General features: G+C 39.6%; 1 protein-coding gene across 1 annotated transcript in view; it reads left to right on the top strand.

Annotated features, from left to right (window-relative positions):
• The first annotated feature begins 7,273 nt into the window (after positions 1-7,273).
• Positions 7,274-13,532, top strand: part of dennd2da (DENN/MADD domain containing 2Da) — a 29,528-nt gene continuing 23,269 nt past the window's right edge. Inside the window, exon 1 of the mRNA XM_084553889.1 lies at positions 7,274-8,446. The gene's annotated coding sequence lies outside the window, so the exon portion shown is untranslated. The remainder of the gene's footprint in view (positions 8,447-13,532) is intronic.

The following is a 13,532-nucleotide window of genomic DNA, read 5'->3' on the forward strand; positions in this document are numbered from 1 at the left end:
CGATACAACATGATACGATACAACACGATTCAGTACCATACAGCACGATACGATACGATACGAGACGAGACGAGACGAGACGAGACGATACGATTCGACACGAGACGATACGATTCGACATGATACGTTACGATTCGGTTAAATTTAATTCAGTATGATACGCTTTGATTCCATTTGATTCAAACCAGTTCAGTTCAGTACCACAGAATGATTTTTAACGAGTAGTTGTAATTTTATTAATGGAAGTTGTAGTGTTTTCTGATCAAACTCATTTGTTTAACTTACAGTAATAGAAGTTTCAGTTTCTTCTAGGAAGTGATGTAATAAATTCAGATTAGTCTTAAACAGAGCAAATATGACTTTCTCAAATGTCATGTAGGTTTGGTTTACTTTTATTTGTCTAATTTTTGTTTTATTTCAGTATTCCAGCTTCAAACTGAAGCCCTGGAAATAATTCGACAAGATCCCAAAATTTCTGTTCTACGCTAAAATATAATATTATTAATTTTCTTTCTTCAGACTAGACAAACGTTTTGTACAGTGGCCGAAAAAGACACCAGTAACAGCTGTTCACAGCCGACCTGATAAGACCTTTCTCCTTGTGGCTGTTTGCGTCACAGCCAGATAGTGATATTCACTCCCATCTTCTCCGAGGCTATTCCAATAAAGCCCTCTTCAGTTCTCATGGCCATGAGGGAGCTGTTGTTGTTAGTCCAAAAGGTAGATATTAGGCTGGTAACATGTTGCAGACAATATATATATATTGTCAAACTTAACAAAGTTGTTGTGAAAGAATACTTTCCTTTTGGGTGGGTCATCAATATGCAACAGTCAGAGACAAATGTTTAACAGTATTTCCATCATGTGTTTGATGCCAGGTGCATAGGAACAGCTGCCACTGGCAGGGTTATTAGAATTAAACAAGGTAAATGTGGAATCTCCTTTCTTGTGCCTCCAAAACAGTTGTGACTCATCAGAGAATGGACATGGGCCTTCTGAGCGTGTCCTGTGGTGTCTGGCAACAGGATGTTGTCAGTGGGGGTCCTTTGAGGGGAGGGGCCTCTGTGGATCATTCCACAGATACTTGATCAGTTTGGGATCTAGTGAATTTGGAGACCAGGTCAACACCTTGTTCTGTTCTTCATGTTTTTTTTTTTAGTTGTTACTAAAGCGTTTTTTTGTGTGTGCCTGTGCCTGTGGCTGCAACCGTCATTGCTATGGGGTGGAGGTGCCTGGTCTGGTCTAGGTGGGTGCTACATGTCTAAGTAACATCCACACCAATGAATGCCAGGTCCAAAAGTTTCCCAGCAGAACACTGAATTGTCACAAGATGGTCAATGTTATTTATGTCTCCTGTCAGTGGTTTTATTGTTGTGGCTGATCGGTGTATATTGCACAGTTGTTCACAGCATTGCATAAGGTTTTTGCCACAATAGATAGTGAATTGTTGGGATACTTCGATCAGATCACCTGAGAGTGTATTATTTTTGTAAACCTCTGTTTAAATCCACAGTTTGTCATTGGTCTGCTGTTTTCAAACTCCCTGTCGGACGTCTCTTTACAATACAATGGAATTTGAACCTTTGTTTTTCTTTTTTAAACTTGACTGCATGCAGCTGCCGTTTGACTTCATGCAAACTTTTCAGTAGCTGCCGTGGCAATGCAGCAAATTGTAAATTCTCTGCCTGAAACAGAAGGCCAATGTGTTTTGAATTTACACGGTTGAGTTTGTCTCAGATTTATTATGTGTGTCACCACCTGCTGGCGACAGGAAGTGAGTGTCAAGTGACAACCACGGCCCACTGTACATGAAGTGTACACAATGTGCTCTACACAACATACACAGCAAAATATAAAATTATTAAATTTATTAAACTGTATAATGCATGTAACTCAGAACAAACTCCAGGACCGCATATCCCCACCGTGGGATACATTAAGGGTTTGTCTATTTATCTACGAATGCAGTAAATTACCTCAATGGACCTGATCATTGCGAATTTGGAGATTTAATAAGGGATAGGATTGTTTCTGCTCCTCACATGCTTCTCCTAGTTCTAGTTATGAAACCGCATGTCTTAAACTCATTAATAAGTTTCAGGTAATTAAAATTGTATTGTTTTTCATTTTTAGCTAAAAGCAAAAACCCAAATAATATTTTTGAATGAGCGTTTTCATTGGAAAACTGTGTATTTTTAGGTCATAAAATGTGTATTTGACTGTGTGACTAAATTACCATCTAATAATATATCTTGCTCTTTGTAAATTTTATACTTATTTTATTTATTTAGGGTTGTTAATAAGTAAGAATCTTATTATATCATTTAAACTCCTGTTTAAACATCTTGAATCTTTGATCATTAGGCCTTTATAGTTATAGAAATGCTGATTACTGTAATTAGTGCTAATTTAATTAGCGTAGTCTTTATTTCTCATTAGTACTGAAAAGTGTGTTGACAAGAAATTGTGTGCATCCTGTCAAGTGACTGTAGGGTGTCTGTGTAAGCCAGATAAACTTCATTTAGTCGATGTTCTGTAACATACAAGTTCTGTCTGTACTCACTGATTAATGGGCCATGCTGATACCGTCCTTACATGGAGGGGGTGGTTTGTCTGCATTCAGCCTAAATTAAGTAATTCATAGATAAAAGATTTATCTGCGATGCGCTCCATGTTTTGACAAGAGACATGATGAAATGCTAACATGTGGAACAAGGACTTTGTGATTATCCATTGTCTGTGACCTCTTTCTCTAAAGTGTCCAGACTGTGTGGCTCCATTATCACATCTGACGGAACAGGATGAGTGACAAGCAGGATTGCATCAGTCAGAAAAGAGGATCCAGGAGCTATTATATTTTTCAGATTTTTCCCCTTTTCACCTTTCTTTTTCTTCATATATTCAGTATTAGTAGCATTTTATACCCTCTCAGGCGGGTATATGTTATTTTCTTAGGCTGGTGAACATTCCCATGGAGAACATGAACCGCTCCACAACATTTTTGCATCCCTTTGTGCACTCTGAAAATTCTCTGCAATATTAGCAAGGTATAAGTACACTAAGACTCCACTTTGACTTAACTGATCCACAAGGGAACTTACTTGATCACAGGAGCTCAGTTGTAAAAAGAAAACTAGGTGTAAGACAGTTAAATAAAAGTGCAAGATTTGCATAAGTCAGGCCTGGAATTTCGTCATTTTAGGGTCAAGGCCACTTGGCCTTTTGTCTTGTCAATTTTTTGAGGGCACAAAGGCCATAAAATAAAACAATGATTTTAAGTCTGCATCCATAATGAATTTAATGTAAGGACTAATGACTCTTCTGTGGAAGATTGGAGTCTCAGTCGAAACTGTCAAGCAGGTAAAGAAACATCTCCTATACTTTTTTATGTCCGAATAAACTATTGAACCTATCTAAAAAGAATACAAAATGAACTGTATCAATTGATTGTTGCTTGTGATTTGTCTGTCTTATTTTTACATGTGATTATGTTTTTTTTTATTATGTTTTTATAGTTGTCTATTTTTTAACCTTTCTCTTAGGGGACATTAAAAGAAACTGAACTGAAGTACACAGGAAATTATGAAGTCCATCACTTCAAAAACTGTGAAACTTATTAAACCAATCTCCACCCACAATTTTTGTGCAAGAGCATCTTCAGGCAAGAGCATCTTCAGACTGTCCTCAAAAAACTACTACACAGATATTTGATTGATCAAAATTGAGCCTACAGTGCATCAAAATGTTTGACTGTAAACGGTATTGTAGCCAGCCACCGGTGTTAGCATACCTGTCTTAATTTTTATTTAACCAGAAAAAAACCCACTGAGATAAAATCTCCCCCCATAGCAAAACTGGTCTGGCCCAGTGGTGGGCCACACAACCCACTTGCACTTGGCCCACATGCATGAATGAATTGCATGAATTGCATGAACTGATGAAGTCTCCTTGGCTGGCTGGTGATAGATTGATGTTGAACTGTCATTATAGCCCGTCTGAGCGGTTCATGCCAGGCTCGGATTCAAACCCACCACTGATGATGAATGTCATCAAAACACGCTTTTTTTTTTTCCTCAAAAGACGCAGGTGTCAAAGCTGTGTTAACACGAAAGAGGCAGACTAGAAAACCGCAAAACCAACTGGGGCAGTGCGGGCGGGGCATCAAGGCCACCGTGGCCTTAGGGCAGATATTTTTTTCAAGGGCACAAGGCCAAATTGCGAGGGCACAAGGGTCGTGGCCCTCGTGAAATTCCTGCCCTGGCATAAGTACAAATCTACAAGATTTTTATTTTATTTTATTTTTATTTCACTTATTTAAGCTGTTTCTGTACTAGAGAGAAAAGTTGCCGGAGTCAAATTCCTTGTATGTGTACATACTTGACCATTAAAGCTGATTCTGATTCTGATTCTGACATACAGTTAGAAGTGAATATACACCACATACAACATGATAAGGTCTTATAGCATTCACTGGGAGCAGAGCAGAGCATCTAAATGCCCATCTTGAACTTGTAGTTTGTGAATGCAGTCATTGACACAGTGATAATAACTTGTTTTGGAAAGATGACAGAATCCCTTTTGAAGGAGATTGCATAAGAGTCAGCTGCTTCAGTGACACGAATCTGAAACTGTGTGAGACCGCAAGCAGGAAACAACAAACCTGTTTCCTGTACCAACACGGTCTTTACCACGAAAATATAGTATAACAGTACTTCAGGTAGGCAACCATTAGTCAGAATTTGCTTCTCATAGGCTAAAACTTCTAGATTTACTTTTATTGATTGGATTCCTGTCATCTTTATTGAGTAAATTGTGTGTCTTTGTTTTGTGTGTTTGGCTCTGTGAATCTGCTTTTCTATCACTGGGTTAGCAATGCTTAATGCAGTGATCATCTGGTGGGGTCACTTTATGTCTGCCTGATCCTGCTTTAGATACAAGTGATCCAGTTTCCATGCACTGGAACATTCAGCTCTTTGAGAAAACCTCTATTTCCCTAGAAAATCGATTTCTGACACTTTCACTAAGCCCCGAGGTCAGTCGATGAGTGAGTCGATCAAATTCATCTATATGTGGCGTGTCATCTGGTTTCAATGAAATTTGATTTGATTCCAGCATGAGCTGGGTGCCGTCCAAGTTTCACTTCAGCTTTTGGCTCAAAGAAAGTGAAAACAAGAAAACAGGTTCTCTAACACAAGCCTGAGCTGGGTTAGCGTGACTATATATTTCTTTTTGTGTCTTATCTTCAGGTTCCTTATTTCATTTATTAGAATAAATAATGCTTTGAGCTGTAGCCAAAGTGGTGTAACTATTTGCCATTGTGCAGTAATATCAACCCGTTAACTCATACTTTTAGAGACAGAGCGGGAGGGTAGATGGAATTATGTTAGCTGGTTAGTTTAATTTAGTTCAATTCATTCAAGTGAAGCTAAGGAGCTAGTGCATCATGATTGACAGGCACTGTTAAACAGATGTATCTGAGGATGACTGAGACTTAGTCTGCTAGTTATTTTCTGTAGTTACCTCACGCTCCAGAAGGAAACGCTGACTATCTCCTAATTGTAACTTTGACCGTAAAACCAAATCTTAGCCATACAGTCTTGTAAAGAAGTGAGCGGCCAGAATGTCCTCACTTTGCGCAAATGTCCTCATTCCGATGGAATAAACCTGAAAACGGGTCCTCAGAAAGACAACTGTACAAGAACAAACACACACACACACACTGACGCCAGTAACGAGGAGAGACCAGAATGTAGATTAGAATAAGTAAAAGTAGAATAAGTAGAATATTTTAAGTCAGTATAACACCAGAACAAAAATAAATAAATAAATAAACATGTCGGGGACCTCAGGCACTTCACTGCTGGCAACGGTCAAGATTGGTCCATTACAATCTTGATAGCTCTCAATGATGGATCTCAATGATGTGTGCAATCACATTGCAGGTATTATTAAGGCCTAATCGTCCACTAGGTGGCAGTGTGGTCGCATTCACGTTCTAGTGTAATGTGCATTTCACAAGAAAACATATATTTTAAATTTAGGAACTCTATTTTATAAATGGTATTATGAATGCAGCTTCATGTTAAAAGTGTAAAAAAAATTGCATTTATTCAGGATTCTTTCTCTGCACCTCATTCTGCCTTACAGGATTGCTCTGTAAACTTGTTTTCTTTAGGCTGCTTCTAAATCTAAGAAAATTTTCCTCTATAGAAGAGACTCAGCAATCAGTCTGCCACATCTGTCTCTAGGTTTGCATCAGCATCAGCTTGCTGCCAATACTCACCGAGGGTGATGTTTAATTTGTATTTTTAGCAGACTTAAAACTTACTTAACACACAGCCACACCCAGCCTGAGTGCTGTTAAGGCAATAATATTTCCCAGGAAATCAACCATGAGTAAAACATATAGTGTATTATCCACATTTCATGATGGAGGACAAGCGTCAAGCATTAATTAAGCAACTTTGCCATAACTTAAGCAACACACTGACTCGATTTATTGATTACATCTTTGAATGTTGATTCCTTCTGAGTGTTTTCTGACTTCAGCTTGTGCATGCCATGTACAGGAAATGGTGGAGGAAGCCGAGGTTACCATGAGTCACTATTACAATGAATATCAAATATCGGAAACTATAGCATGTTAATAGAATGAAACTACTTACTCATTGTAACATGAAATTAAGTGCATTTCATATAAAATATATGCTAAGACCACAGTTATTGCACAATCCTTTACTAACATGAATTAATTATGCATTTAAAACTTTAATAGATGTTGGATAGAAAACCTTTTTTAGTCCGTTAGTTCTTTTCATCGACCTGTGTCGAAAAAAGATGGAAAGGGTTGAAGGGGTGGGATGAAAAGGTGTTGAGGGGATGGGATGAAAAGGGATGAGAAAGGTTGAGAGGATAGGATGAAAAGGGGTCGAGGGGGTGGGATGAAAAGAGATTAAACGGATTGAAGGGGTGGGATGAAAAGGGATTGAAGGGATGGGATGAAGAGGGGGAGAAATGTGTAGACTGACGATGGTAGAGGAACCCGGGGAGTGAGACTCAGTGTGGGTGGGGCACGTTGACAACTTAGACGAACAGAGAGAAAACAGAGAGAGAGAGAGAGAGAGAGAGAGAGAGAGAGAGGGTCAAGACACACTTTTAATGGATAACAACGGGAAATAGAATGATGAGAGTTACGAACCCTGTTAAGAAAGTTAAACTGCAGTCAGTTTAAAATGTTTATGTAATAGCTGTTTAATGGAACCGCCTTTGTTTCAACACGACTCGATGGATGTAACAGAACAATTGAACAACTTCACTACTATTAACAACCACTGGTTCTTTTTATTGCACCTGGTGTGCTTTATGAAATCCTGCATCCTGCACACTGGTTGAACAACTGTTTACAATGAGTCAATGAGTATCTGTAATCACCGTAGCCACTTTTATACACAGCTAATCTACTGCTGTATAAATTAACCATGCTGAGCCAGTGTAATGACATTTTGTTCTGTGTACACTTGTTAATATCTGAAAGACAATAAAGTCTGTCTAAATGTCGATTAAAGTTAATCTCAATAGGAGCATTAAACCAACAAGAAAAAAACAAAAAACAGATGGCAGATGAAACATGGTGAGACTCTGCAGCTGAAAAAAAGCAGCGTCTTCCTTCGGGCCTCTCCAGCCAGGCCTTCATCCACCTTTATCGGGTGTGGCTGCTCATAAAGTCTGCACAAAAGCTAAGGATGCATGCTCTCCTACTGGAAGGCCAGAGCAACACAACACCCTGTCCTTAAAATCTGAACTGAAATGAAACTGAACATGTTTTGCAAATGATTGACATCAGCGAGTCGGCGCTAATTCTATACAGTTTTCAAGGGTGTACAATCTTCTCTTTGAATTGCCTTTTTTTTTTTCCAATTTGGGGCCCGGGTATGAAACAATAGCTCTTGCAGACTTGTGGAGCCCTTTGAAATATTATACGCCACAGAAGTGACCCAGCAGCCTCGAATGACTTGTGAAACAAGACGAGACAACAGCTCAGCTAATAGCTGATGAACAGGTTTTTCACACACCCACTCACACAAACACCCACTCACAGTCACGCGCACACGCACGCACACACACACACGTTGTGTCGTCTACGTCAACCTGCTTTGGTTTGACATTGAAAGAGGAAATCCCAGCTAGGGTCTGAAGTCCTTCAACCGCACGTTTGAACAACTGCACTTCCTCATACATGTGCACTTGCCACTTCGCTGCTGTTACACACACCACTGCGATACGCACTGGTGGAGAGCACAGTAGTAAACACATATATACTACTCTGTGGCGATGAAGCTGTTGTCGTAATTGATTCAAACACAAGTCAAAGCCAAAACCTTCAAGCGAAAGAGAGAGAGAGAGCGAAACTAGATTTTCTTTGTTGGGCAAGACATCGCAACAGGTGGTAAGTATGTTCTTTGAATCAACTTTTTTTTTTTATCTGGAGTTAAAGGCTAGTTCACTTCTAGTTTCAAATATGAAAATTTGTGCTTAACCTGACATTTTATACTCACTTTGCAAAACGTTAATTGTTGGCCGTGACAGCAACAGGTTCTTAAAGGTGCAAATTCTGAAAATTTAAAATTCATTAGTTGGAAAAACACTTGCTACATTTCCTGTGAATATCACATGACAGAGAGAGAATACAGAACCTTTATCTAGACAACTTCACTTTTACTTCCTGTGGTGAAAATTACATTAGTACTTATTCCTGGGGAGGAGTTCTTTTTTGTGTGACCACAGAATTTTGGTAACCTCGATTATAAGCTCCTGCAGCGTTCTTTCACCTGATCTCAACTTTATGCGTTGAAACTGTACATTGAGTGTAAATGATAGCACAAATGCCAGCTGTGTGTTTTATTGATGTGATGTGAAAAGCCCGGGGCTGATTACATCATACCGCCCCACTGTGTGAGCAAACCGAAACAGCGTTTGATTGCTTTATTATTCAAGCTTAAACAAATTGCCATATGGCTCCGCGTTGTAATGAAAGAGATTGTATGCAGTATCTTTTACAGAGTCCGTAAAAGTGGAAGAGACAACAGAGATTTTACACAACCACCCATTTTATTTGAATAGAGCATTTGAATAGGTGAGCTCATGTAATGCCACGAGACAGAATAAACACTTTAAAACTAAAGGAGTCGGCTTGGCGGCGTTCAAACCTGTAGCACAAGGAAAGAAAATAATATCATTCACCACTGACGAGAGGCTACTACTGACTGCTGGAGGGTCAGGTGCTGAACTGTTGTGTAATATTACAATGTGGGTGCTCAGTATGCATGATTTTGCATGATGCAAGAGCAAAAACTACCCTCTTCTCATGTCATTATTACAGATGACAGTAAGATTAAAGTATGCCAACGAAGCAAACTGGCAAAATAAAAGACCTTAGTAATGATATTTAGTGATTGCGTTATGATGATGAGGCTATTATCTTGTCGATAAGCTCGCCGTGAGTTAAGAGGAGGAAGGACAACGGTCCCAAGGCAACGGAAAAGATAAAATGTATGAGTTTGTAGTTGTTTGTTAATTCAGGGGGAAGTTAAAAAGGACTAAATTTGCATTTAGAAGCCTGCGTTTGCGATGCTCTGGGTGAACAAACCACAGCATGAACCATGTACACCTAGGTGTGGCTCTTATAGAAGCCATATGTGTGATAGTGCAAGTAAATGATAAGAGACAGGAAGGAAAGCTATAGAGAAAAAGAAGAACCTCGACAGCCACCTAAAAAAGGCCTTCAAGTCATATTTGCATTTGGTTTCATTTAAAGATGAAGTAAAGTTAGTTATGAGCCTCTACGTGAGGAGTTTGAGCTGGATCCAAGTGACCTATATTATACAGTATATTGTGAATAAAGTGCATTATTAACTGTTTCTCATACATGTATTATCACTGGGAGGACAAAGGTTACCAGCTTTACAGTGCTGGATTTAAAGACTTTTTGCGGGAAAAATCTACACAACTTGAATATTTTCTTCCTAAAAGTGAGATCAATGTTATTTTAAAGTCTTTTCTGATTTTGTTATGGACTAGAGCTCTGTAAATACCAATCAGTGTTCTTATACGTGTACAACATATTTCCCATAGTCCGTTCCTCACCTTCTCTCCATTCACCTTGACCTCCATTCAACATTAGTTGAAAAAGTGAAAAAAAAAAAAAAGGGCGGTGACAAGAGTTGTGGCATTGCCTGTCGTAATGATGGCCATCATTTGACAAACAAGTTTGGTTTCAGCTGTAGTCTTGCTGTGATTCTCTCAACGATAAACACATTTCTTTTACCCTGTCTAGGAGGTTGTGGCTTTAACCAGGAAGCTGTTATCGTCTTTTTTTTCGCAACCCGAAGTAAGATTCTCAGTAATTGTTTTGAATTTTTGTCTGTCATACTGGCAGGAGTTATGCCCAGAATGTAAATGCTGGTTCCAGAGGGACATTAATACCCAGAATCTGTTTAATCTCCTTCCAGAAATCCTATATTTTTGGGCAGTCCCGGAATATATGACTCCACACTCCCTCCAGCATAGTTCAGGTGTATTACTGTATTTTGACATGATAACTGGGTTGTTAATAACCACATTTTCACCTTCCAGTCGAATTCCTCAAGCATTGAACTTGGTGATGTGTGGCTTGGATGCAGCTGCTCGGCCATGGAAACCCATTCCATGAAGCTCTCTACGCACTGTCCTTGAGCTAATCTGAAGGCCACATGAAGTTTGGAGGTCTGCAGCAACTGACTCTGCAAAAAGTTGGCAACCTCTGATCACTATGCTCCTCAGCAGCCGCTGATCCCGCTTTGTCATTTTACGTGGCCTGCCACTTTGTGGTTGAGTTGCTGTCAGCCACACTACTACTGACAGTTGAATGTGGCGTTATTTAGTAGAGAGGAAGTTTCATGACTGGAGTTGTTGCACAGGTGGCATCCTATCACAGTACCACGCTGGAATTCCTGAGAGCGACCCAGTCTTTCACAAATGTTTGCAGAAGCAGTCTGCATGCCTAAGTGCTGGATTTTATCCACCTGTGGCAGAATAAGTAGCTTGCTTAGGAGGACGACAGTAATTAATGTCGCAGAAGAAGCCATGACTGTAAGTGAATGTGCCGATTGATGGTTTGACTCCAAGTCTCAGATGGTGTGCTGTCCCATTTTCTCTCTTGGATCGTTGTGTTTAGTTTAGTTGGCGCTGTTTGTCCAATTTCCATTACTCCTCATACTCACTGCCCTGCAGAAACACAAGACTTATTATTTCCTGATTTATTCCACGGATAATCAATAACTGTCTAAACAAATGTTAACGCTTTCTAAATGGGAAAAGTTTAAATGACAAACCATATTTTTCATCATCTTAATCAAATGCTATAGATCCCTGAAGTATACATAGAGGAGTTGAGGAGGTCGGGGTGGATAGACAGGTCAACAAAACATTGGTTTCTGTTCCTGTTTCCTGGTAGTTTCTCTTTGCAATGCCCACGATTGTTCTAGAGGCAGGGAGAGGAGGTCAGGCTGGATGGACAGGTCAACAAAAACATTGGGTTTTAACATGGGAACCAGCTGGTTTGTTCCTGGTTCCTACTCAAAGTCAGTTTCTTTTGGTTATGATTGTTCCTGAATATTGTGGTCATCATTGTAAGCATGAAGATAAAGGTATCCTAACTTAACAAAGCAGTCATTTGAACCAAAATAACAGCTCACAACAATGTGGAAAAATAACATAACGTCCGACTATAACAAACCACCACAGTGCCACACAAATACTTTACTTTATGTTATTGGCTTCAGTAGCTCTGCTAACCCTGCATCGATGCATTCCACTTTTACTTCGGTGATTTATATCGCTGGGAACTTTTCCCATGACAGGCATCATCATGTCCTGTCATTTCGGTCTGCTATAAATAGCGACTGTGTCTTCCCATGTACGACCAATTATGCTGAAATATAGTGCATGCAGCATGAGCCTCCAGTTGAGCCTTTAAACAAGGTCCAGTAGCCCAATTAAGTCTAAATAAAATAATAAAAAAAAACACCTGCTGCAACAACAGTGGCTAAGCCACTGTGGAGGCCTGCACGCCAATGTCAGGCCAAAATATTTCACAAAAAGCCTTTAGCAATACCCACACAACCAGTAACTGCCATCAAAATAAGAGAGCATGTTGAAGCGCAATCTGGCCCCATCTACTGTACAAAGCTCATCATTTTACCTGTGCATGGTGAGTAAGATAATTAATGTACAAAACAAGTGAAGAAAAACTGTCCAATCTTCGTTCATCCGAATTATGAAGCTGTGTCTGGGTTGCCATGGCAGCCTGACTTAGGTTTGCTTTGCACTTGGTGCGTCGTCAGCATATTCCAGAACTATTTTAATCGTCTCTTTTCAGCTCAAAACTGCATCCACAGTTGTTTCAAAATATTATTTATCTTAAAGGGGAATTACTGTTTTATACAACCTGAACCTTATTTCTGGCATAAAATACAATTGTTTACTTTAGTGTCATTTAGAGTCGTTATTATATTTAGATATACGTATATCCATATAGTGGGAGTGCCTGGGGCACCGAAATGCAGCCTCTAAATAACACATTATCTGCCGCGAAACTCGTTCATTTCACCAATATTTTGTTATGATACGCTAGTGCTATTCCCCGTTGAGTCCGGAGTTACCTGTTATCTATTACCTATTATTCGGGGACGTGCAGTGGTTTGTTGTTCTTTGTCCAGCTGTTCCTCTCTCTGCCTCCACATTCTCCTTTCAACGAGCTCCTCATCCGTATACTCTGGCTCAAAGCAGTAAGGACGTCCATCATAAACAAAGTCGTCGTCCACAACCTCAGAATCAGAAAATATTCAACCATGTTGCAAAAAAAAGCTAGCAGTAGCAAATTACAGGTAAACAAGCTGTGCTCAGAGATGACATCATCCAGACCCCAGATGATGACAACAGGTAACTCCGGACTCAACGGGGAATAGCACTAGCATATCATAACAAAATATTGGTGAAATGAGTTTGGCGGCAGATAATGTGTTATTTAGAGGCTGCATTTCGGTGCCACAGTCACTCCCACTATATGGATATACGCTAATCCAAATATCTTCCGAAAGACTCCAAATGACACCAAAGTTATATGGGTGAGTAAACGATCGTATCTGATGCCAGAAATAAGGTCCAGGTTGTAAAAAACGATAATTCCCCTTTAACCTTAACACCATCCATATATTCCTTTATAGTCTTATTAAAATGGATGAGAGGTGGGACACAACCTGCACAGGAAGTATTCCATTGCAGGACTAATACAGAGACATATGAGGTCAGAATTAAAAAAGAAATGCAAATGAACCCAACTCGTGACCTTCTAGCAATGCAGCAGCACTGTTGACCTCAGTACCAAGAAACTATTTTTAGTTACTTTCAGTTATAATCCAGAACAAAGTACCAAAGGAACACTTGGAACTTAGATTGATGGATTTACAGCATCACAGTTGCCCCTCAGGAGCAAT

This window comes from Chelon labrosus (genome assembly GCF_963514085.1).
Source record: "Chelon labrosus genome assembly, chromosome: 10".
Classification (NCBI taxonomy): Eukaryota; Metazoa; Chordata; class Actinopteri; order Mugiliformes; family Mugilidae; genus Chelon; species Chelon labrosus.